This window comes from Pleurodeles waltl, chromosome 8, assembly GCF_031143425.1.
Source record: "Pleurodeles waltl isolate 20211129_DDA chromosome 8, aPleWal1.hap1.20221129, whole genome shotgun sequence".
Lineage (NCBI taxonomy): Eukaryota > Metazoa > Chordata > Amphibia > Caudata > Salamandridae > Pleurodeles > Pleurodeles waltl.
Genome location: NC_090447.1, coordinates 738,052,377 through 738,078,482, shown reverse-complemented (window position 1 = coordinate 738,078,482; position 26,106 = coordinate 738,052,377). Strand labels below are relative to the sequence as shown.

The 26,106-nt window shown below is 45.4% G+C and overlaps 1 protein-coding gene across 4 annotated transcripts in view; it reads left to right on the top strand.

The window, feature by feature from the left end:
* The window catches only part of PHLDB2 (pleckstrin homology like domain family B member 2), a 483,232-nt gene that overhangs the window by 26,353 nt on the left and 430,773 nt on the right, over positions 1-26,106 (top strand). The window contains exon 2 of one of the 4 annotated variants that reach the window (XM_069204936.1): positions 12,040-12,099. The exons of the other annotated variants lie outside the window; for them this stretch is intronic. The gene's annotated coding sequence lies outside the window, so the exon portion shown is untranslated. The remainder of the gene's footprint in view (positions 1-12,039; positions 12,100-26,106) is intronic. 4 annotated transcript variants of the gene reach the window in all.

Sequence of the window (26,106 nt, the reverse complement as noted above, 5' to 3'; positions counted from 1 at the left end):
GACTTATCTGGATGCCAGGGTGTGCCAATTGGGGAATCAAAAGTACAGGTTAGGGAAAGAACACTGGTGCTGGGGCCTGGTTAGCAGGCCTCAGCACACTTTCAATTCAAAACATAGCATCAGCAAAGGCAAAAAGTCAGGGGGTAACCATGCCAAGGAGGCATTTCCTTACAGTTATCAAAACCAGTAGAGCTACACAGAACAAGCTTCCCCCAGGGTATAAATGTTGCTCTAGGCAGAAAGAACAACACCAGTTGTGCAATTACATTTATTCGAGTCTTTCCAAACAGCTACTTTTCCATCTTTCTACCAAAGTAAAAAGTTTTTGTTTTTACTCCTCAACATATTGTGTGACATGATACTTATATTTTTCAGAGCTTCTGTTTTCCATTCTCTTCCTAACAAAAGACAAAATAATCAAAAAATAGAAAGTTTCATACTATCAGTAATGATACCTCACTACATTCTCTGAAGACTTCTACATTTTTCTCCCACAATTACATATTTATATGTACTGCACCATTAACCTCATGTTCCTTTCTGTTAAACAGTTCCACGGCCTGAAACACTGTATTAATTTATGACATGCCTTCAAACATAGTTCCATTACAATTTGTAAAGTAACAAAATTCTCTTTACATACTATACCTAACTGTGAGCACAGCCTTTTACTCTAGAAAAGGCAATATCTCCATTCATACTTACCGTAGGGGTAAACTATGTTCACAGTAAGGTTCATAACAACAGAGGCCTTGTATTAAAAAATTGCAGATGCTTTGTTTTATAATTTCAAAAATACTGCCTCTTTTGCTTACAACTACATACAGATTGAACATTTGATTTTTAACACAGCTTCAAATCATTGTTGATATCGCTTCACATTCTAACATCTACCTCTCAAAAGCTATATTTATAAACATGCACCATTACAAACAGCTTTTGTCTCACTAAACCGTGTATAGAATAAATATACAAACAGTAGTGCACTTACTGACACTTCTCAACAAAGTTTATAAAGTAAATTTCTAATTTCCTGAACTTAGACCAGCTCCTTATGTACAGTGGAAGACACCAGACTGTCTCAGTTCCAAATTCAGTCACTAATGCTGAGGACAACTCCAACAGGCTTCCTTTTCCTCAAAATCACCAAGAACAATCTGAGCTATCCTTGGTTCTGCATCCAATCACATCACAGCGTGTCTTCAGCCATGCAATAAGAATGGTAACTGTTGGTTGAGCCATGGGCATTTTTTAAAACTTCGTCCATACGATTTTGTGAGACTCTCTTGGAATCGTAAAGCACCTTGTGGCAGATTCCCCCCAGGTCTTGCGCGCCTCTCGCAAGATCGCATGTGTCCACGTGGCAACTTCACTCCCTGAAGTTTGTGAACTACTCTCACAGAATTGCAACAAATTTGTAGGGAAATAGTATGTATGACGGAGTATCCACTCCCCTGAGACATACATCTTACATGATAGGTGTGTGTAGTAAGGAGTGGGGAGAGACTGGCCTTACCACTCAGACCTCTGCCTTAGGTGACATATGTACGTATCAGTGTGTATGGAAGAACTAGCCTCTCTATTGAGACCCCTCTCTTGGATGATGGGTGTGCATAGTAGGGTGTGAGGAGAGACTAGCCTTTTCCCTCAGACCTCTCTCTTGCATGAAAGGTGTGCATAGTGTGGTGTCTGAATGGACTGCCCTCTTTTTCCACAATTCTTTCTCAGATAACGTGAGTGTGTAGTAAGGTGTGTGTTCACAGACTGCCCTCTCCTTTCAGACCTCACTCAGATGAGAGATTTGCGTAGTAGGATGTATGAAGATAGACTGATTCTTCACTATGTCATCTCTCTAAAATGACGGGTGTACGCATTAGGGTGTGTACATGGGCTGACCTCTTCTAGCAGAACTCTATCTCAGATCATGGCTTTGTATAGTAGGGTGTGTACATGACTACCATGTCCTTGCAGACCTCTCTCTCAGATGACAGGTGTGTGTAGCAGGCTGTATGAAGAAAAACTTGCCACCCCAATGAGACCTCTGTCTAAGATGATGGGAGTGCATAGTAGTTTGTATACATGGACTAGCCTTTCCTGTCAGACCTCTCTCTCAGATAACAGGGGTGCATGTTAGGCTGTGTAAATGGACTGGCCTCTTCTGCCACAACTCTGTCTCAGATGTCTGGTGTGCGTAGTAGGGTGTGTCGAGCGAGACTGGCCTCTCTGCTGAGACCGTTCTCTTAGATGATAGGTGTTCATTGTATGCTCTGTCCAGGGACTGTCCTACCTGTTATCACCCCTCTCTCTGATAACACATGCACAGAGTCGGATGTGGGAAGAGACTATAACCCACACAACTCTTACAAAGCTGATGGGCATAAATAGTACACTCTGACAAGCACCATCTCCAGTAATACTCCTTGCTATAGTAGCAAATGTGCATACTTCAGTGTATTCAAAGATCACCTACTCATTTTGACTGTTCACAATCCAGGAGAATCTCATGACATCGTAACTGTTTTGGAAAAAATAAATTAACCATCTACTTATCACACTAGTTTCTTATCTCTTACACACTTCATCTAAAAACAATGACCACAATATGCATTCCTACTAATGGAGTGTATACAGAACTCATCATTCATGCTCTTTTATACTATTCATGCTCTCAAAAGAGTCCTGTGAGATCATAAAAATTAGTTTAAAACAATACACATTTATCACAGTAGTTATCCTTTAGACACCTCCCCTCTAAATCTAGGGTGATAGCATGCCTTTCTGCTGCTCCCTTACATAGCTTTTTTTACTTCATTTCCACAACACCTCATATTTTTCACAGCAAACAGTAATGGCCACCATTTCATTTTTAACATTGCAACAGCCAGCCAATCAGAGCCCTGCAAGACTAACGGGAGCCTGCTCCTGTGAGTGCGTGAAGGATCACAGGAAAAACAGGCTTCTCGACAAATCACAGGACTCCATTTTTTAATTTGTGCTCTTGCGTGACTCCTGCAGGACTCTCGCCACTTCAATCATCTCAGTATATAATTATTTTTGACCCTTAATTTATACTACTGAACGGATTTACACCAAATCACAAAAACCACAATCTGTGGACCAAAATATAGCTTCCTGCCAAATGTGGTGTAATTCCAATCAGCAGTTTTTGCTGTAGCCATGTCTAAAGAAGTCTGTAGAAAATGCATGGGGATTTTTACATTTGGGGCCTCACTTATTTAAGCCCTCACTTGACGGACCACAACGAACCTTTCCAGAAAGGAGCTGAGGTGGATGAACTTTTCTTCTGGAGAGTTTTGTGAAGATTTGTTAAACAGGGCCAAAGTTATTAGCAAGCCAAAAAATGCTCCATCTATTGAAAAGACAATGGTAGTCTTCACTGTGTAGTTTTAGTTAGGACTGGATTTCCATAGGAAATGGATGTTTTGTTTTGCTCATAACTTTGGCACCATTTGACAAATCTTCACCTTCCTGGAAAGTTTCAGGGTGATTCGTCCTGCTGGTGCTGAGAAAAAGGAGTCTTAGAATCTGTTTTCCCAATGCAATTTCTCACTCCAATTTTGAACAGCGCTACAGCTAAAACGTCTGCACTGAATTACTCCACATTTTGCAGAAAGCTAGATTTTTACTCAAAAATTGTGTAGCTTGTGATCTGGTATAAATTCATTCAGTAACATTTGAGGAATTAAGGTTCCATTGATAGACATTTCAGGCTTCAATAGTACAGCGGGACCAGCAGATCATAAGATAAGATCTTATTGGCTGCTGTCAACATGTACAAAGATGTTTGACCGTCATTTTAGAACTCGGAGACTCAGGCCCTATGTCATTGTAAGAAAAAACATAGAGTGCTGGTTGGGGATATCCTGGCCCCAGGCCTTATTAGAGATCCCAGAGGATTCCCTCTTGAGCAAAAAATAGTTGTGCTTTTTGCAGTACCATGGTAAAGCGGTAGTATCCTTGTACCCAGATACAAATTAAAAAAACAGGGGGCCTGTCCTTTCAATTATAATTCCCATGTGGGGAGCCAAGGCCATGGGTGTTGGTGCACGTTTATTTATTTTGTTTAATTATTTGTGGCGGGTGCATGCGTAGGCCTTGCTCCTCTAAGTGGATAAAGCCCCTGGGGGGCCCCCATCTCCTAAAGAGCTGTGCAGGTTTGAGGGGTCCTGGCAACACATCCTTGGGACCACAAAGCACATAAATGTTCAAGGGCTGCTGTAACTCACCCCACACATTGTGGTGTACCGTTCCACTTCCTGTCACCAGAGTAGTGGGGTACACTCTGCAGATACACTCCTTAGCTGAATGGAGTGGTTAGGGAGCTTGCTCTGCAGCACAGAAATGGGATCCTGTGTCATAGTTAGAAAACAAATCACAACGTAAATATATACTGGTCCGTAGGCCTCGTAGGAGGTCCTAGGGGATTCCCTCTGGGGCAAAAAATTGTTTTGTTTTTGCAGTACCGTGGTACAGCAGTAGTACCGCTGTACCGCAGTAAACATTAAAAACAAAAGGAGCTAACCGTTTTCAATTATAATCCCCCTGTGGTGGGTCAGGGCCTGTGGTGTTGGTGCATGTTTCTTTTTAATTATTGGGGGAGGGAGCATGCATAAGCCTTATGTTCCAAAAGGGATAAAGCCCGGGGGGGGGGGGGCATCTCCCAAAGGGCTGCACAGGTTTGAGGGGTCCAGGGGACCCATCCTTGGGACCTCAAAGCACATAAATATTCAAAGGATGCTGTAACTCACCCCACACGTTGTGGTGTACCATCCCACTTCCCATCACCAGGGTAGAGGGGCACACACGTTGATACATTTCTTAGCTGAATGGAGGGGGGAGGGAGCCTATTCTGCTGCATGGAACTGGGTTCCCTGCGCAGCTACTAATTTTGAAAAAGATGTCTCTTGGTGCCCCTGGTGGGACTGGGGTACTCAAAATAGAAATAGAAATATTGCTGCAGCGCAAGAGTGAACTCACTGCACTGCAAAAAAAAAAAATCCAAACTAGTCTGTGAGTGCCCTCATTGGTACCAGGAAGCCGAGAATAAAACTGAAACAAAAGTAAGTTGCAGCCTCACTGTTTCAGTATTCAAGCAGTGAGGCAGCCCATTTTCTATTCACTGCTCCCTCTTGGAGGACCCTATAATGCCTTACCTGGGCTTTGTTTTGTTTTTAAATATCTTGGTCGTCGTGGTGCCCCAAGGAGGGACAGGGGTACCACCAATAATTTATGTGAGTGTTTTGAGGAAGTCTGCAAAGAGAGAGCACAGCTGCCCTAAAAGGAATGTCCACAAAAACTGTGAGTGTCCTGGGTCATTGTACGTATACCACCAGTTTTTCCATCAGTTTACAATTCGTTTTAAAGAACTTCTAGCAGGAGCTTTATGCTCTTTTGCTGGAGTGCAGAGACCCTTTGTGGTTTGTCTCATAGCTACATTTTGTGGCCTGAAGAGTGTCAAAGAGAGGCACGTTTATGGTTGTTTTGAACAAGATGCTTTATTTTAAATACTACTGTGACAATTATTATTAACAATGAGAACCAACATGCGGGTGCTAATAAGGAATACATTAGATTATGGTTATTGATAAAATATTTTGAGGGCTGTTTGACAAATCCAGTAGGTCTGCTTTTGCACAGTGATATGCTAACTGATGCCCGGAGAAAGGCAATAGGCCTGTCTTTTATATTTTAGTGTTCTGACCCTTTGAAAAAGCCAGTAGGTCTGTCTGCTTTACTTAGAGGGGCACCTCTGTATATTGTTGCTTTACTTTCAAGAAGTTCACAAATTCACTGGAAAAAAACAAAGGCTAAAGTGATGTTTTAGTTAAGTATGGTAATAATATCTTGCTTTACATAAAAAACCTCACAAGTTCACTGCATGAGGTTATCTTTAGGTTAAAATATTAGTTAAAATGTAACATCTTAAATTCTAAAATTCTCTGAAATTCACCAGTTTTATTTAACTGCAGTAACTATAACTCATGCCCTTGCCATCCACTTCTTATGATCTTACGTATTACATCTCTGTTACATGTTCTATGACATAATTATTAACAACACTGTGCATAGCATCACTTTAGCCTTTGTTTTTTAGCATAAATATACACATATATATATTTTCACTTAAAAAAAAACCAAAAGATTACAAGGACATTACGCTCACATTTTAAAGGTACAAATCCATAGAAATTCACCTGTTATAGTTAGAATTATCGCAATTAACTATGACTTGTGCCCTAAGTAACTATAACTCGTGCTACCGCCATGCATGTTTTTTTCATCAAATATTTACTGCAGATATTAAATTGATATTATCAATGATGTAATCAAAGATGTCATGAGTGCTGTAATTTGTGGAGTAATTAGCAGTGCATGGCGAGGGCGCAAGCTATAGTTACCTCAGGGCACGTGCCCTAAATTAACTATAACCTGTGCCCTTGCCATGCACAGCTTTCTTATCAATAAGTTTATTGCAAATGTTGCAGTGATAATATTAATGATGACATACAAGGTCTCATCAATGATATAATATGTGGAGTAATTAGCTGTGCATGGTGAAGGCATGAGTTATAGTTACCTTAGGGCCAAGTTATAGTTACTTGAAAGGAAAAGTAAGACAGCTCCCACCTGGCTGTGTCCTAGTGAGCCAACTCTCGGTACACAGTATCTTCAGTGCCCGCAAGAGTGTGCACAGGGAAAATAAGTTGAGTCTCACCCGGTGGGACCATTTTCAAAGCCCCTGCTGGGTGAGAGCTGAATTACTTTACCTGCCTATGCTCCTGCAGACAGGGAAACTCAGATTGCTCCCACCTGGAGAGAGCAAACAAAGAGGTGCTCCTGATGCACCTAAGATGGGAGCATGTGGGGAGCCAGCTGGGGCTGTGGGGACACTGGGGCTCTCACTACGGCCCCCAATGTAGTACTTTGTGGGCGCCCCACATAGGCACTGGGACAACCACTTTAAAGTAGATAAAGGACCAGGGGATGATGGGTCCCTGGGACAACTACAGGCTCGAATGTGAAACCCCTACCTTTTATAATATAAGAAGGCCCAATGGATGGGAATCCCTGGGGCCCACAGGAGCATGAGGAGTACAGCTGTGCACCTGCTCCCCTTTATAAAAATAAAAGGTCAAGGGGATGAGGCCCGGAGGCACATAGTGAATAATGGAGGAGGGCCACAGACCTCCCTCCCCTTAAAATATATGTTTGGCCCCAGGGATGTGGTCCCCAGCACCACTTGTGGTTCTTTGAGATGGGCTGCCTCCCCCCTCCCCTTTACAGATATCTTTTCGCTCCAGTGGATGGGGTCCGCAGGGCCGTTGTTGGCTAGTGGAGGGGGGACATGTATCCCCTTAACTTAAAACAAAAGGCCCAGGGATGGGGACCCCTGGGCCTTCACTGGCTCGGGGAGGAGGCAGTGCACTACCTTGCCCTCAATAAAAACACAAAGGCCCAGGGCCCAAAGTGGCTTGGAGCAGGGGGAAATGCAACCCCTCCACTTAAAAAACAAAGGTTCTGAGTGATTTGATTCCTAGGGCCCAAAGTGGATCAGGGAGAGTGTGGTGTGCCCTGCTTCCTGACAAAAAGAGCCCTGGGGAATGGGGTGATTGAGGCCCAAAGTGGTTTGGGAGGGGGCCGGCGCCAAAGGGCCAAGCTTTCCTTCCAGCTCTTCAGAGTGGCCCGGTGCAGCATGGGGTTGACATCATGTGGATGGTTAGAGGCATGGCCTGGCTTCAGACTGGGCCCTGTTGTCAAGTTCCCGCTGCACCAAATGCAGTGCACACCGGGTAGTTGGTTTTGCGTACAGTAAAAAAATATATTTTTATGTTATAAAACCCTAGAAATTCATTATTAAAACAAAAGTTAAAGTGATGGTTCAGTTAGGTGAAAATTCAATTGAAAAGGTAACAATTTAAACTCAAAAAGCCACTGAAATTAACCAATTATAGTTATCTCAAGAAACTATAACTCATGCCTTAAGGTTGAGTTTGTGCCCTTGCCATGCACAGCTAACTATCTCACATAAAACATCACTCATAATCTGTTCTATAACATCATCGATAACAACATAATTGATGTGCATGGTGGGGGCATGAGTTATAGTGACTTCTGGCAGTTAGTATATTTTCTACAGCCTAGAAGTGACTGAATTTCATTCCCACATTAAGATTTTTCTTTAAATGTTTTAACCCCGTAATCAGCTCCTGCAGCATGAAAGTTTTTTAATGTGCAGTCACTAAAGAATCTGGCATTAATGGCAAGTGTAAAATGTTCTACAGGTGTTATAGATGTGTTGCTGAAAATGAAAGGTACCTTTTGGCCAGTGTTTTTTTTCTCACTTTTATTTGGCCTCATCTATGGTGGTTTAGCTGCTGTTTGCTCTTTGCATCGGAATATGTTCTGTTTGGTTATTTTTCCTTGAAGGCAGTAATTATCCCTGATGTCAAATTATATGTAGTTCCCAGGAGTGCATCAGTCATGTGCACCTGCTTTTTGTGCCTCAGGGGAACTTTGATATTTTAGAAACAAAAGCAGAGGCTTGTGCAGCCACTTCTGTAGTGCAGATAATGCCAATGTTAGCTTAAGAGGATGTTCCCTCATTTGCTGGGGGTGTGACCTCATGCAAATGAGAGTAATGCTTTGCCTATATGCAGGCAACCATTGCCATATATATTGACATGGGCGAAGAGGCAGAGGGTGTCAGGAGGCTCAATGACTGTGCACCTGAAAGAGGTGGCACAAAGTCAAGGTAGCACTCTGAAGGTGATTCCAGGGAGCCCCACAGACATCTGCCTGCAGAGGTGAATTGTCCTTCTTTGAAGTGCAAGGTAGGGGGCTGCTGGGATGTGAAAGACAGAGTGGCTGTCTCTCACTAATGTGCTGCTACACGGCAGACCCGAGTTTGCAGTTGCCTTGGGTGCAGTTCATTGATTGTAATAGTCTTTCACAGTATAGGCAGCAATCGGCCTGCCTTACAACAGGGGAGAGAGATACATGCAGGTTCAGGAGTGACTGCACCCTACTGCTGGTGAATGTGTAGGGGTCCTTGGGACCCTCTTTCCCCCTTGCAGTGGTCACCGCCCTGCGCCTGTGCCCTCCCCTCTTTGTGCTGCACACAGTCTGTGCACCGCTTGATGGTCTCTTTTACTCTGCGTGCTTATCCATATAAAGGTACAAGTGCAGAGGAAACGTGTTTCCATCATTTGGATGGGGCAATACCCCCGTGCAAATGAGGGAACCCACGCCCACCCTTAGGCTCTTGTCTTGCTGGAATCAATGCCCAACAAGGTCAACAGATCTTTGGATATAGCATAAGGATGTGGAAAACCAAACAACAAATGTCAATACAACCCAATTAAGCTACACAGTGTGACCAATTTGGCCAAACAAGGTAAACTCCAGTCAGGAGTAAAATTAAGGGCTTTTTATAGAAACCTACGCTCAAAGTAATGTAGACAATTCTCGAGACAAAGTTATAAAGATACACTATCACCAAGGGTTGATCAGGGTGACAAAATAAGTTTAAGCAAACTAACATTAAGAGAACTAGGAATTCAGCAAATACGATAAAAAACAATAAGATTATTTGGTGAACCAAAAACAGGTATTGCTTCAGTTTAGTAAGCATTAAGGCAGTTCAAATCATTGAAGCTCAGCCCATTTGGACAAGGGAAAATGCTACAGAATAGCCAATAAGAGAATAACATCTGTTGGGCGGAAAACATGCTGGCAAAAAAACAAAAAGTACAACAAGCAGTTGCAATGCAACGGGTTTCGCATTTGCTTGAGTTAGAGCAATTGGCGTTGTAAATTCCTAACTGGACTTTTCTTGCCACATGAATTGAAAATGAAGTGTAAAACAGATGACAGAAGCAAGCCAAAATGTACCAATAAAAATGAAGCATTTTAGACAAGCACAACAAAGAATGAAAACCAAGAGAGGGCGCGGTTAAAAGCCCACAGAGAGATTACAGCAGGTTCTAGAGCATTTATGCACTCAACCCTAAAAAGGACTAAAATAATTTAGGAAAAGGTCATCTCAGGCAGCAGGTTATTAACTAAGGTGGGCGAAAATAAGCACAAAGAAAAGCAAAAAGTAAATCTTCAGTATTTCAGAAGCTCAGTCAAGAGACTTCTTCCTTGAGTTAAGCAAAAATCTCTACGTCTTAGCACAGCATTTTAATGGGACATGGGCAGAGAGGACAATACCTCTCGGAGTCCAAGGGGCTCAGCAAGCTACACAGAATGGCAGAAAGAATTCTGCTGCTTCACTTCTGAGATACTGATCCTAGTCCAGCTGGGCATTGGCATATTCATAGGGCATAATTATTTGTTAATTCATCAGATCACCTGACATTGATGGGATAACATCCAATAAAAATCGATCATGAAACTCCAACTTGAACCATCTATATGGTTTGCTAGTTTTTTCATGAGAACGTTGTCCATCTGTACTTTCCTACACAAGATTGAAACAACTGTTAATACTGTCAGTCCTCAGTTCAGGATGTTCCATCCTGAAGGATATTTTCTCTTACTCTCTATGTGTAGAAAAATTGGCATCTATCACCAAGCTAGAATTTGCATGTGAATGAACTCTGCAAGAAAGGTACACGTTAGCTAGATGACTTGACATTTTTAGCGCAGTCACAAATACAGGGCCTAGCAGGACTCACGTTGGCTAATGAACATAAATTAAAACAGCACATTAATCATTCAAATAATACACATTTTAATACACAAACTATAAATACAGCATTAATAACTTTCATTAGCATTCATGTTATAATACAATAATGTTTAACAAAATAACTCTAATACACTGTAATAATGTGACACAGAACTACATTTCTCTATTTCTGCATATGAATTTAAGAACTTCTCATTAAAAAACAATATTGTTTTAATACAGACTACTAGTTTACATTCTAAAATATAGCATAATAACAGATTAATTCTTCAAGCATGTAATTTAATCTAAATTTCAGTGAATAGTCTAATGGACAGTACTAAACTTTCCGGTACATCACAGGCCTGTTGCACTACTGGGGCACTTTGTGTAATACAACCCTTGGCGGTACTTTCTGTGCATTGAGTGCAGTGCATAAATGCAATCACACAAACATGCCAGGTTAATAGCTACTGTAATGAGGACCGTTGTCTTTCACATCTGGTTTTGTTATTTTTCCAGAGAGTTACGGGAAATAGATTTTAGCTTTGTTTTGCAGAATAAGGTAGCAATGCAGTTATGTTTTGCATTTTGCATTTGTGCTCCCTGAAACGGGGAGTAAAGGGACTAAAAATATCACGAAACACAACATTTTGTCAAAGGTTCGGCAGTTCATGGTGGATCGCAAATCGAAGGAACTTCGAGCCAGCACACCTGGCAGTTTTGAAACGCCTCCACAACTGTAAAGCCATGAAATTTTGTGGAATTTCAGTTTTGCGAAACACGCAGCAAATCCATTCTACATGTGTAATTCTTCCATCGGCGGATTCCACACGTATTGTGTATTTGGCGGGCAATTCATTTTGCCTAACCCTAGGCCTGTCACGTTGTGCATTGTGCCCGTTGACGTTTTGAAGAGATATAATCCACATATTTCAGATTTAACTTGAAAGCGACTACAAAATTGTGCTTTCTAAATTGCGTCGGATGAATTTATAAATTTACCCAAATTTGTATTCTCTTTAGGGAAAATAACGTGCAAATGGAAAACAAACATATTTTGCAATGTTAATTTTCTGGAGGAGCAAGCAGTTTGCGTGAGTAGCGTGTTTTAGAGCAGCTTAATAGAGAGGAAATCTACTCATTGGGGCAGCACAGGGGTGAAATGAATGTCAGCGGCCAGGCATCGGTCTATCTAAATACCAATGTCTGGAAGGTAAACAGAGAGTGGTGAATGATGCTTCCAAGGAAGTTGAAACGATGCCCAACCATTGCTCTTAGCAGATGTTGGCCTCTGAGTTCTGATGCTAAATTATGGAACCTTTTCTTATTGCTACCGAGTCTAGGCCGGCCCCAACCCAACTGCAGATGAAGACAGAGACACACTGCAACAGAGGACATTCGCAGTAAATATGCATTTATTTGTTTGTTGGTATTCTTGAGAGTTTTGTAGAGCACTATGTGTTGCCTTTTGGTTACTTCCCATTTAGCAGAGAGCGAGCATAGGACATCAGGGTGTAGATTAAAGGGGTAGATCAATCAAGAATGTGTGCCGCCACAAAGCTACGCAAACTGATATAAACCGGGGCAATGTCTTGATAAAGTATTTACTTTCTAGAGCAAAACGTTTCTTGTGCTGGAAAGTAGCATTAAAATAGCATGCAGTGCAATGTAAGAAAAAATAATAAATCTGGGCCTTTGAGAGAGAACTGTTTGGAGGGGTACCAGGGGGCTGAAATAATTTTGAATAAAAATATAGCAGTTAAGTCCACAGCCAGGTTTACTAGAGAATGTACCTACTCACTTGCGGTCCAAGTAACCCTTGCAAGCTTGGACAAACGTGTGGGTTCGGGGGGGGGTGGGGGCAGCCCACAACCTCCCCCTAGATTTTGGGGTCAGTTGGTGTTGTCCAAGACCCAGTGACATTCATTTCTAATCTAAGAATGTGAGATTCTTTTGATAGGGTTAGGGAAGCTGAGGTTTTTTTTATGGGATTCGACTGGGATGTTGCCTTCTACAGCATATCTGTCAACTTCCACCATGGTTAAAATAGAAGATCCCACCAGAGGTGATTAATAGGATAATGGAGATGGCGGAGCTACATCAAATCTAATAATACCTTGTTTTATAACGTACTTCTTGATATTACAGCGTTGCAGTTTCTAAATAACAGGTATTAGTCTTACACATTGGTACAAAACATTTTGGTATCAGTAGGATAGAAGGCTGAGTTGGCTGTGCCAGAATTCAAACTCATGATTTACAGACTAGTGCAGATATTATCACTAAGAGCAATATTTATGAGGGGAGTTGCGGCACACTTGCACAACGAATCAGAGTGCATGTGCGAAGCACCTCCTAAGTGAAATACAGAAGTCACTTAAGACCACCTTGCGTGGCCTTGAGTGGCTTCATAAATCTGGGGGCATAGTTACAAGCGGCTTGCGCTGCTGGTGCATCACTTTTTGCGATGCACCAGCGGCGCAGGCAGCAGACCCATATCTACAAGGACACACAAAGCCATTTTGCGTGGCTTTTCATGGCCTTGTAGATATGGAGCAAGGCAACAACACAGAAGTTGCTGCATCGCCTTACTCTGCGCCAAAGAGGCATTACATGGGTGTTACAGTGGGTGTTCCCATTCAATACCCATGGATTATGACGCATTCCCAGATTTACAAGGATTTGTAAGCCTAGGAATGCGTCAAAAGCCTACGCTTCCCCCGGGGAGGCGTAACGAGGATAAATAACTTTATTTCTCCTTTTTTTTAGGGTCGAGAGCGCAAGCACTCTGGCCTGTTGTAATCTCTCTGTGGGCTTTTAACCACACCCACTCTTGCTATTCATTCTTTGTTGTGCTTGTTTTAAATGCCTCCTTTTTATTTGAGCATTTTGTGAAATGTCCCTCCTTTGTGTGCTGAGTTTCCTCCCAGGTGATTTCACTAAGTGAACATTTTTGTTGGCAGTCACACCACGTCACGCTTCCTCCAGTTTCAGCGTGTGATGGCTCCTCCTCTGGTATCATTTTGCCTTTCACCCCAGCCATGATCCTTTCTAGACATTCAAGCAGGGAGCCAATAACTCTTGCGCTTACGCTCATGGCGGCCATGGCGCTTTGAATTGACTTGCTTATGTCAACTGTTTTACTTTTCATTTTCAATTTATGTGGCAAGAAAAGTCCAGTTAGGAATTTACAACGCAATGTGTGCTGCATTCTGTACCACACTGAGAAAGAGGAAAACACCTCCATTGATTGTTTTGTGCAGGAAGGTGTCCCTTCCTGCACAAAAACAATCATACCAACAATGCAGGCACCCTAGCACCATGGTGCATGGGTGCCTGGGTTGGCACAAGGCAAATAATTGTGTACCAGAACAGTGAAAGATGACAGCAATGACAGTATCTCATAGATACAGCACATTCCTACCCTTTTCTTTTGATGCAGGGCAGAGCAGCACAGCAAGAAGCCTTCTAGAGCTACTCTGTGGCAAAATATTGTAAATAAGTGTAGGAAAGTACCATCTTGCCTGGCATGTTACCCCCATTTTTATTGGATGTATGTTGTTTTAGCCCTTGTGTCACTTGGATCCTGCTAGGCAGGACCCCAGTGCTCATAAAGTATGCCCTGTATGTGTTCCCTGTGTGGTGCCTAACTGTACCACTGAGGCTCTGCTAACCAGAACCTCATTGTTTAGGCTCTCTCTGCTTTCTAAATTTGTCACTGCAGGCTAGTGTCTAAATTTACCAATTCTCATTGGCACACCCATATAATTCCCTTGTATATGGTACTTAGGTACCCAGGGTATTGGGGTTCCAGGAGATCCCTATGGGCTGCAGCATTTCTTTTGCCACCCATAGGGAGCTCAGGCAATTCTTACACAGGCCTGCCACTGCAGCCTGAGTGAAATAACGTCCACGTTATTTCACAGCCATTTTTCACTGCACATAAGTAACTTATAAGTCACCTATATGTCTAACCCTCACTTGGTGAAGGTTGGGTGCCAACTTACTTAGTGCGCGGGCACCCTGGCACTAGCCAAGGTGCCCCCACATCGTTCAGGGCAAATTCCCCGGACTTTGTGAGTGCGGGGACACCATTACACGCGTGCACTATACATAGGTCACTACCTATGTATAGCATCACAATGGTAACTCCGAACATGGCCATGTAACATGTCTAAGATCATGGAATTGTCACCCCAATACCATTCTGGTATTGGGGTGACAATTCCATGATCCCCCGGGTCTCTAGCACAGAACCCGGGTACTGCCAAACTGCCTTTCCGGGGTTTCCACTGCAGCTTCTGCTGCTGCCAACCCCTCAGACAGGATTCTGCCCTCCTGGGTCTGGGCAGCCCCGGCCCAGGAAGGCAGAACAAAGGATTTCCTCTGAGAGAGGGTGTTACACCCTCTCCCTTTGGAAATAGGTGTGAAGGGCTGGGGAGGAGTAGCCTCCCCCAGCCTCTGGAAATGCTTTGATGGGCACAGATGGTGCCCATCTCTGCATAAGCCAGTCCACACCGGTTCAGGGGTCCCCCAGCCCTGCTCTGGCGCGAAACAGGACAAAGGAAAGGGAAGTGACCACTCCCCTGACCAGTACCTCCCAGGGGAGGTGCCCAGAGCCCCTCCAGTGTGTTCCAGACCTCTGCCATCTTGGAAACAGAGGTGTTGGGGGCACCCTGGACTGCTCTGAGTGGCCAGTGCCAGCAGGTGACGTCAGAGAGCCCCTCTGATAGGCTCTTACCTTTCTTGGTAGCCAATCCTCCTTTCTTGGTAGCCAAACCTCCTTTTCTGGCTATTTAGGGTCTCTCCTCTGGGGTATTCTGCAGATGACGAATGCAAGAGCTCACCAGAGTTCCTGTGCACTTCCCTCTTCAACTTCTGCCAAGGATCGACCTCTGACTGCTCCAGGACGCCTGCAAAACCGCAACAAAGTAGCAAGACGACTACCAGCAACATTGTAGCACCTCATCCTGCCGGCTTTCTCGACTGTTTCCTGGTGGTGCATGCTCTTGGGGCTGTCTGCCTTCACCCTGCACTGGAAGCCAAGAAGAAATCTCCTGTGCGTCGACGGAATCTTCCCCCTGCCAATGCAGGCACCAAAAGACTGCATCACGGGCCCTCTGGGTCCCCTCTCATCCTGCGAGCGTGGTCCCTGTAACACAGGAACTCTATCCAAGTGACTCCCACAGTCCAGTGATCCTTCAGACCAAGTTTGGTGGAGGTAAGTCCGTGCCTCCCCACGCTAGACTGCAAACCTGTTTACTGCGTGATTTGCAGCTGCTCCGGCTTCTGTGCACTTCTATAAGGATTCCTTTGTGCACAGCCTAGCCTGGGTCCCCAGCACTCCGTCCTGCAGTGCTCAACCCTCTGAGTTAGACTCCGATGTCGTGGGACCCTCCTTTGTGACTCTGATCCAGCTCCGGTTCACAAATCTTTTAAGTGCCTGCTCTGGTACTTCTATGGATGCTGCCTGCTTCTGTGGGGGCTCTCTGAGTTGCTGAGCGCCGCCTCTGTCTCCTCGTCCAAGGGACGACATCCTGGTCCTTCCTGGTCCCCAGCAGCACCCAAAAACCTCTACTGCGACCCTTGCAGCTAGCAAGGCTTTTTTGCGGTATTTCTGTGTGGAACACTTCTGCAACCTTCAGCACGTCTTCAGTGCTTTGCTGGTGTTTGTGGTTCTTGCAGAATCCCCCTATCACGACTATTGTGTTCTATTGAGGTAGGAGGGGTACTTTATTCCTACTTTTCAGGGTCTTGGGGTGGGGTATCTTGGACACCCTGACTGTTTTCTTACAGTCCCAGCGACCCTCTACAAGCTCCCATAGGTCTGGAGTCCATTCATGATTTGCATTCCACTTTTGAAGTATATGGTTTGTGTTGCCCCTAGACCTATGTTCACCTATTGCAACCTATTGTAATTCTACACTGTTGGCATTACTTTTCTTAATATTACTTACCTGTTTTGGGTTTGTGTACATATGACTTGTGTATATTACTTACCTTCTAACTGAGGGTACTCACTGAGATACTTTTGGCATATTGTCATAAAAATAAAGTACCTTTATTTTTAGTAACTCTGAGTAATGTGTTTTCTTATGATATTGTGCTATATGATATAAGTGGTATAGTAGGAGCTTTGCATGTCTCCTAGTTCTGCCTAAGCTTTGCCATAGCTACCTTCTATCAGCATAAGCTGCTAGAAACACCTCTATTCTACTAATAAGGGATAACTGGACCTGGCACAGGGTGCAAGTACCACAAGGTACCCACTTTAAGCCAGGTCAGCCTCCTACAATAAGCCCCCTGGAGTAAAGCAGCAGAGCGCAAGTTGCTGGGTTATGTTGCTCTGCCCTATGGAAGCATTCCATGGGTGCTGCTTCTATGGATCTTGACGCATTCCCAGATTTACCAAAAGTGGTAGACCTGGCAATGTACCAAAATGCTATGCCTTCCAAGGTGAGGTGTAACAAAGATAAATATCTTCATTTCTTCTTGTTACTTCCTCTTTCTATGTGTGCTGCATCCTGCAGCACACATAGAAAGAGAAGAATACCTCAGGGGATTGATTTTGTGCAGGAAGGTGCTCCAAGCTCCACAGAAACAATCCTAATTACAACGCAGGCACCCTTTCACTAAGGTGCAAGGGTGCCTTCATTGGCACTAGGCAGCCAAAATGGTGCCAGTGCAGGGACAAAGGCAGGAATGAGGTGTATTCTTTTAAATACAGAGCATTCCTGTCCTTTCCCTGTCACACAGTGCAGCCAGATGTCTTTCTGCGCTGTGTGACAATTTTATAAATGAGGAAAGGGGGTAAAAAAAACTTTTTTTTAAAAAAACTTACCCTTTTCACTGTTACTCTGACTCCTGCTGCCTCGCTGCTCTTCTGGTGTCCCAGCATTCACTGGGACATCAGCACGGGCTCCCCAGCAATCCTAGCGCTGCTTCCAGGTAAAAGCTAGAATGAAAGCAGCACTGGAATTGGTCTGAGTGGCAGTGATTGGGGTCTGTGCAGTTCAACACAGCCAGGCTGGAGAAACCTAAGAGTGCATGTATGTTTGGACGGCCGGCCAAACACATGTGCGCACTTAGGTGCACTCTCCTCTCCTCCCCCCCCCACCTCCAGTGGCCCAGCCCCACCCCTCCCTGTACTGTTGGGCTAAAACGATAGTGTAACTATTGGTTGGGGCGTGACACTCCTCCACCATTGTGGAAGAGCCTCCCAGACTCCAACTTAGTTTATGAAGTATCAGTGGTCTTGGTATGAAGTGGAGCAGTGTGTTTTGTACAAAATAGAGAGATAGGTGTCAGACTAGAGAACTGAAAAGAGAGGTATAGGTGATTGAAAATTGGAAGCTAAGAAATCATCTTGGAGAATTCCACATAATTAGGGGTGAATTTTGGAGTGACTACTGCAGATGTGTTTTGTTTCATTTTTTGGGGGAAGGGATTTAGCTTTTACACTTCCTATTCCAGAGCCATATAATACTTTAGGCTTCCAAAGAACATGAGATGATCTATGATGTTGAATATGGCAGAGAGTTCTAGCAGAATGAACTCCTGAGTCAAGGATGATGAGTAACTCATTCAGGCATGCAGGTTATAAAGTGTCAGTGCTCTGGAGGAACCAGACTGTAAGTTGCCAAAAACGTTGTGCTGGAGGAACTGCTGTTTTTGCCACTTTCTCAAGATTTTACAGAGGTTTACGTTTGACAAGGGATGGTAGATGTTAAGTTCAGCATACTCAAGTTTATACTTTCTGAGCACTATGATTATAAAGTCTTATTACTGGACCTGTAGCACTCGGCCCCACGCAGTTGCGCCTACTGGGGTGAACTCCGATCATTCTTCTGAGTGTAGTCCCTGCAGAGCCAGCCACCCTGGAAGAGACGGACCCCTGATTTAAACCGTGGCCAAAGCTTACCTACCTGGAGGCTGCTTCCTGCTAACTGGCCTGTGACTGTCTCTCACCCTCGCAGCTCTGAGCGGAGGATCCCTACCTGCATTATTCCCAACAGAGACTATTTTATTCTTACCAGAGACAGAGGAGGCCCCACCAGAGCAGGTTGAGGATGATGGCATGGGGCACCCAGCACTGTGAGTGACCCTGGGGTCAGGGGATCCCTGAGCTTGCCAATACCCTTCCTGGAGCAGAGGACTGACACCCAGCGGTGGGTGGCAAGTTATGCCTCCCCCCAGGGGCGGTGATTCCTATAGAGACCTACACTGTGCCTAACTGTATGAGTGGCTGCAGGATTGCCCAGTACACATGGACTTCTGGCCCTCAGAAGAGATGCTGTCGGGACTGTTTCCCACTGAACCTGCTTGAGCACTGCATTCAATGGTGACTAGAGCTCAAGGGAGGTGTTCTGTGCAAGCCCATATTCTTGGAAGAGACCACATGATTGATTTGTTCTACCCACGGAGCCCCCTATATGAGAGCCATAAGGTCTCAGACTTAACTAATGGAGGAAATGACCCAATGCGGGAGACACCAGGAGGTCCTATACTGCATGATATACTCCAAGCAATCACTGCTTCCAGGGAATGTTTGGAAACAAAGATTAACACGCTGACTGCAGAATGAAGAATCTTGAAAGATGACATTTGTCATTTAGCTGAAAGAGTTACCACATCAGAAAGACGCTAACGGATACCCCCTCTGATCTCATAGTGATGCAGGAAAGACTGACATTCATGAAGGGCAAAGTTCAGACCATGTGGAAAATATGTTGAAGAGGAATAATATTTGAGTATTAGGGCTGCCAGCAAAAGTGGAAAGGAATAGTATGGTGGGCTTTCTGGAGAAATGGCTTCTAGAGGAGGTAGCCCATGGGGTCTCTTACCCTTCTGTGTCCTGGAAAGAGATCATCAAGTACCAGCAAGACCTCCGAGCCTGGGACACTGCCGCGCCTAGTGGTGGCCAAATTACTTTACTCCAGAGACCACAACTGTATCCTAGCTCAAGCCAGGAAAAAAGGTGACCTTACAGTGAACAATTGCAAACTCATGATTTCCACAGATCTTACTAAGGAAGAGCAGAGACAATGCTTTACATTCCTAGCAGCGAAACATCACCTATGGCAAATGGGTGTAACTTATGCTATACTGTTCCCTGTTCAACTGCGGCTGGTTAAACCTGATAGAGTACAGTTTTTTTGGCACCCCTCAACAAATATGGGACTGTATTGATCCAAACCCACAGGTGGAGTGCTCGCCACAGCGGACGTGACTGCGGTGCTTACCTAGGGGCATCCCTCAGAGAACCCCATTAGGAGCAGAAATTCAACAAGAGCAGCAAAGGGAGTTAGAGGCGGCACAGTCTTAACAGCTGGTGGGGCAAGCCGACCTACTTCAATGGGTGAGGAGGAGGGACAGGCCTCAGATCTCGATCAAGGGTCTACCTCAGCGGACACTGAGCTGCCTGTGGTGACACCTGGAATGGCAGATAAACCTATATGACAGGTCCACTGTGTGGTAAGAGCGGAATTAATAAATTGGATAGTGCCCTCACAATACTGGGAAAGGAAGCAATATAATCCTACCCACAGGGTGTGCAAATGACACGTTAACCCCATCTGTGCCTGAAGAATTTGCACACTTAAAGCTTTGACCAGTTATAAAGGAGGGGGCCAGAGCGGGCTGCTCCAGATGACTCACAGCCCCTCTATTTATATGTAGGGGGTTGCACCCACTAATGTTTGTGTTATTAGTTTGGATAGGATCACTCACCTGCATGCCTGGAGAGTAGTAGTTAGGATGAATATTGTTCAAATGTTGGGGAGGGATATACATGTTGTGCACCAGGGGTACACACTGCTCTAAGGTGTAGATGGATACTGAGTAATGCTACTGTGTTTAGATTCCAGCAGGGAATAGGGTTCTCCAATGCTTACTTGAGATGGATGTCCCCATGACATATAAAATACTATCCTGGAATGTGAGGGGAATGCACACAATGGCCAAAAGATAGAAAGTCTTTTCATGTCTTTCCAGAAGAGATCCAGATAGCACACCTGTAGGAGACACACCTCATTGCTTAAGAAGGGGTGGCACTACACAGTAGATAGCGAGGCCAGGCTTACTTGCTTGTTCTGCATTTGCAAGGGGAAAACTGATATGGGTGGGTCCCCTTTCAACATACTGGGGATCTCATCAAGTGGGAGGGTTGCTGCATGGTGGTCATGTGCCGCCTCAATGGTAGAGACATTACTATAATTAGTATATATGCCCCAGAACATGGATGAGGCAGGGATTCTAGCTGAACTCTCAAGGAAACTAGCCTCCTACTTAGAGGGCTCTATTATAGTGGAGGGGACTACAATTGTGCTGCTAACCCAACACTGGACAGATCCCACTCACCTTTGGGAGTCCTATTATCAGAACATTCCAATTTTTTTCAGTTGGCAGGCAGAGTGGGGTTTGGCAGACTTCTGGCAACTACACCAGCCGCAAGAGGGGTACTACTTCTTTTTCGCACCCTATATGATCCCCACATGCAATTGTATGCATTCCTTTGCATCCTAGGTGTTCATGACATAGTGCATCATATAGAATACTTTTCTAGGACCATATCCAATTATAACCTGATTTTGCTGCACCTGGGGTGGGTAGGGTCCCTACCCTGTATACCCATATCGAGACTGAGACTGGAATCCCTAGAGGACCCAGTATTCCGGGAATGAGGGAGGCAGAGCATTAAAAAATACTCTGAGGATAACTCAGGTACCTCGTCTTCCCCCTGACTGGAATGAGATGGATTTAAAGTGCTACTTCAGGGGAGGTGCATAGCTGAGTCAGTGGATGTAAGAAATACTTTTCTCGCTGACGTTCTAGCTTCATAGAGAGTCTTGAGGACACTTGAATTGGAGAAACCAGGTTTTCTGGACCTCCAATCCATCCTACTAGAAGCAAAGGAGAAGGATGCAGAGCAGGTTGATCGCCTTCGCTACTTTGATTACAAAGCCTATATCATCAGGACTAATGCAGAATGGGATCGCATGGGCCAAGTCTTGGCTTTGCTTGAGAACTCTGCCAAACGGGAATCTGTGATGGCTGAGCTTGAGATGGGCCAGGGGATATCCTGTCCACTGTATTACAATCCTGCTTGGATATAATGGGATCATAATAAGGTGGGCACGATATTCGTCACGTTTGTGATGGAGTATTCCCCTCCACCAAGTCCTAAATCAAACCATAAGCTCTTTAGACTATCAGACATCTATCACCAATTTTACACTTATTATTTGAGTCTCTATATGAGTGCAACCACAGAGAGTGTGGTAGGTATCTGATCCCCCCCCCCTAGAATTCCTGACTATATCATCTGAGAAGGCCAAAGAGCTGGGTGGGGAGATTACGCAGCCAGAAATATGAGTGACTATTAAAATTATGACCAGGGGAAAGACACTAGACCAGACAGACTCCAGATGGAATTATATGATTATGTTGAGGACTTAGCCCCCAAGCTGGTGGACATATATAAGGCAGCGAGGGTTGCGGGAACACTTCCAGACTCCATTTGAGAAGCATTAATGGTACCACTTATGAAGCCAAGAAAGCCTGTCCATAACAAAAGAGCGTACCGCACAGAATTCTAGCAACTAGGCTTCCTCCCCACATGCCCAAGCTTATCCATCCAGATCAAGCGGAGTTTATCATTAACATTTGCTGACTTTTCCCAATACTAGAAGCAGGCACTAACAGTCAGACAGAGGCAGCAACTTTCTCCATTGACATAGAAAAGAAGTTTGTCAGCCTGGAATGGGCCTTACTATACGGGGTCAGAAACACTTCCAGTGGGGCCAAGGGCTTCTGGACAGGACCAAGCTGCTATACTCATCTCCTATTGCCGGAGTGAGAACCGATAAGATCATTTCAGTGGGCTCTGATCTAGGACAAGGAACCCGCTAGGGGTGACTTTTATCACCCCTACCCTTTGCGTTAGCTATGGAGCCCTTGGCCTGCCATGCATGGATGGGAAATAACTATCAGGGTATAGAGATAGATGGTTGGGCCCACCACATAGACTTATATGCTGACAATTTCCTGCTGATTCTCCACAATAGTACTGAGGCCTTAAAGAGTACCAAGAGGCTCCTGGATCAGTTTGGAAAGCTTTCTGGACTAAGAGTTATTTGGCAGAAATCAAGGCTATTCCTTGCAAGGTCTGATACAGAACCGCCACGAGACCTTGCATCATTACAGTGGGAACCCAGATGCCTACAATACTAGGGAGTGTGGGTATTTCATAACCCTACCAATCTATTAGACAGAAACGTTGGCCGGGCGATTCAGGCTCTCCACCTAAGTATGGATTTTTGAAGAACGCCCTACTGTCAGTCACAGGCCAAGTGGCATTATTGAAAATGGTTGCATTGCCCTGACTGTTGTATAACTTTGGAGTCTTGCCAGTATGGATCCCAGGAGCAATGTTTAGGGAACTTGAGTCACTAGCAGTTACATTCCTGTCGTGAACAGGCCAGAGGCAGGTGGCATTGACTACACTACAGAGACCGGTGGGAGATGGAGGCTTAGCTGTCCTGGATTTTTAATCTTATTACCTTGCTGCACAACTCTGATGGCTGACGCAATGGGTGGGGGAGACAGACTCCCAAAAAGGAGATGTTACCGGAGGTGCCTGCACTCGGGCATCTGATCAAAGAACTACTATGGCTCAAACATCCCACTGATGCTGACTCCATGGAGTTTAGGGTGCTAAGGTGCTGCTGGATCAGATGCTTGCAAAAAACACGGGTGGGAGTTCTGTATATCCCTGACACATTACTTAGTACACTGAAGATTCTCCCCCAAGGGAGAAATTAGAGAAGACTGGCGGAGTGGTTAGCTGCAGGATTGACAACCCTAGGGGATTTATACAGAGACGGGGCACTCCTCCCGTTTGAGGAGTTAAGAGCAGAATATGACCTACACCCCAGCCATTTTTTCCTCTATAGTGCAGTGACAGCTGCCATCCATAAACATTGGGGAGCAGGATTAGAGGAATCCCCACAGCACAAGAGATGAACGAATATCATAACATCGTCAAGGACATTCAAAGTCGTTACCTGCCTATATAGGGAAATCTAAGAGGACATTATGCGGTCTTTGGGCACACTGCAAACCCGCTGGGTAGAAGACCCAGGGAACCCCATAGGTGATAGAGATCGATCAATCAATCAATCAATCATTAGATTTATAAAGCGCGCTATGTACCCGTCAGGGTTTCGAGGCGCTAGGGGAGGGGGGGGGGGGCTAGCTGCTATCGTTCGAAGAGCCATGTCTTGAGGAGTCTCCTGAAGGTGAGGAGGTCCTGGGTCTGGCGTAGCGAGGTCGGGAGTGAGTTCCAGGTCTTGGCGGCGAGGTAGGAGAAGGATCTGCCGCCAGAGGTCTTGCGCTGGATTCGGGGGACGATGGCGAGGGCGAGGTTGGCAGAGCGTAGTTGGCGTGAGGGAACGTAGAAGTTGAGTCTGGTGTTCAGGTAGGTGGGTCCGGTGTTGTGTAGTGCCTTGTGTGCGTGGGTGAGGAGTTTAAAGGTGATCCTCTTGTCTACGGGGAGCCAGTGGAGGTCCTTCAGGTGGTGGGAGATGTGACATCGGCCGGGTATATCGAGGATCAGGCGGGCGGATGCGTTCTGGATGCGTTGGAGTCGTTGGATGTCTTTAGTTGGGAAGCCTGTAGGGTGTAGGGTGCGTTGCCGTAGTCGAGTCTGCTACTGACGAGGGCTTGGGTCACCGTCTTTCTGGTTCCTGTTGGAATCCACTTGAAGATTCTGCGGAGCATGCGGAGGGTGCTGAAGCAGGAGGAGGAGACTGCGTTGACCTGTTTGGACATGGTGAGAGCTGAGTCGAGGATGACGCCGAGGTTTCGTGCGTGGCTGGCTGGGGTGGGTGGGGGGCCCAGGGCGGTGGGCCACCAAGAGTCGTTCCAGGCCGATGGGGAGCGGCCGAGGATGAGGACTTCCGTCTTGTCGGAGTTTAGTTTCAGGCGGCTGTTGCTCATCCACTCGGCGATGGATTTCAGTCCCTCGTGGGGGTTGGCTTTGGCGGTGTGAGGATCTTTGGTCAGGGAGAGGACGAGCTGGGTGTCGTCGGCATAGGAGAGGATGCTGAGATTGTGCTGACGGGCCAGTTGTGCGAGGGGGGCCATGTAGACGTTGAACAGCGGTGGGCTTAGCGAGGAGCCTTGGGGGACGCCGCAGATGAGGTTGGTGGCTTCGGAGCGGAAGGGTGAGAGTCGGCTCTCTGGGTTCTGCCGGAGAGAAAAGAGGAGATCCAGTTGAGGGCTTTGATCAACCATACTATAGAGAGTACCCAAAATATCAAAGGATGCTCGATTCAAACTCATAAAATTTTACACCTGGGAAGAAAAAAAGGTTATTCCAAATAGCAGATGCAAAATGCCCAAGATGTGGGTACGTGGGTGCAGAATTCTTACACGTGTTGTGGTCCTGCATGAGTCCTGCTACTTATTGGGAAGAGATCACTGTGGCAGTTGCAAATATAATTGACAAGGATGTCCCATGTGAGCCAGCCCACTGCCTCCTGAGCTATTTTCCTGCACACAACAAAAATGAAAGCCACCAGTAGATTCCAGGACTTAGCTTTCATAGTAGCAAAGAGGGAAATGATAGGAACTGGAAAGCTACAGGGGAACCTGAGTCACTGACTTGGCGAAAGAAACTTGGGCGATGGGCTGACTGAGAAGGTGCAGTGCTGCTCCAAGAGGGTAGGCGCGGGTGGGGATCCATTGAAGTAGCCAGAGCCTGGGAAGTATTGGAGAAAGCTCTGAAGAACCTAGAGACCCCCCATTCGAATCATCGATGGACACACCCTGGAAAATACCCACTCACTGAGTAACCAGTACTCCATTATTGGGTCTAGGGTGAGCAAGGATTAAGCATTAACATATAAACATTGTGCCTAACCTAACAATACTGTCTACAGTGACAATAAACATTTCACCTGGTTTACTATAATCTCGGTGCACGACAGAGGGCAAAGGGTGGGCAGTACGGGGGGGGTTGATTCCTCATTGCTTTAGCTAATGTGTTCTAAATACCATTGTGAAAGAAAGATGTAAATGGATATCGCAGCGGGCAATGTCATACACTATTGTTTTATTTTTCATCTGCTGGCTCAGCCAGCAGTACAGGGAGGTGTGGGGGGGGGGGAGAGAGGAGAGTACACCTAACTACCCAAGTGTGTTTGGCCCGCAGTTTGAGGCCGGCAAACACACATGCACACTTAGGTTTCGCCAGCCCAGCTGTGTTTAACAGAAGGGCTGGAGAAACTGCACAGACCCCAGGGCTGTGTGCCACTCAGACCAATCCTGGCGCTGCTTACATGCTAGGATTTGCATGAAAGCATTGCCAGGATTGCTGGGGAGCCTGTGCTGGTGTCCTAGTGAGTGCT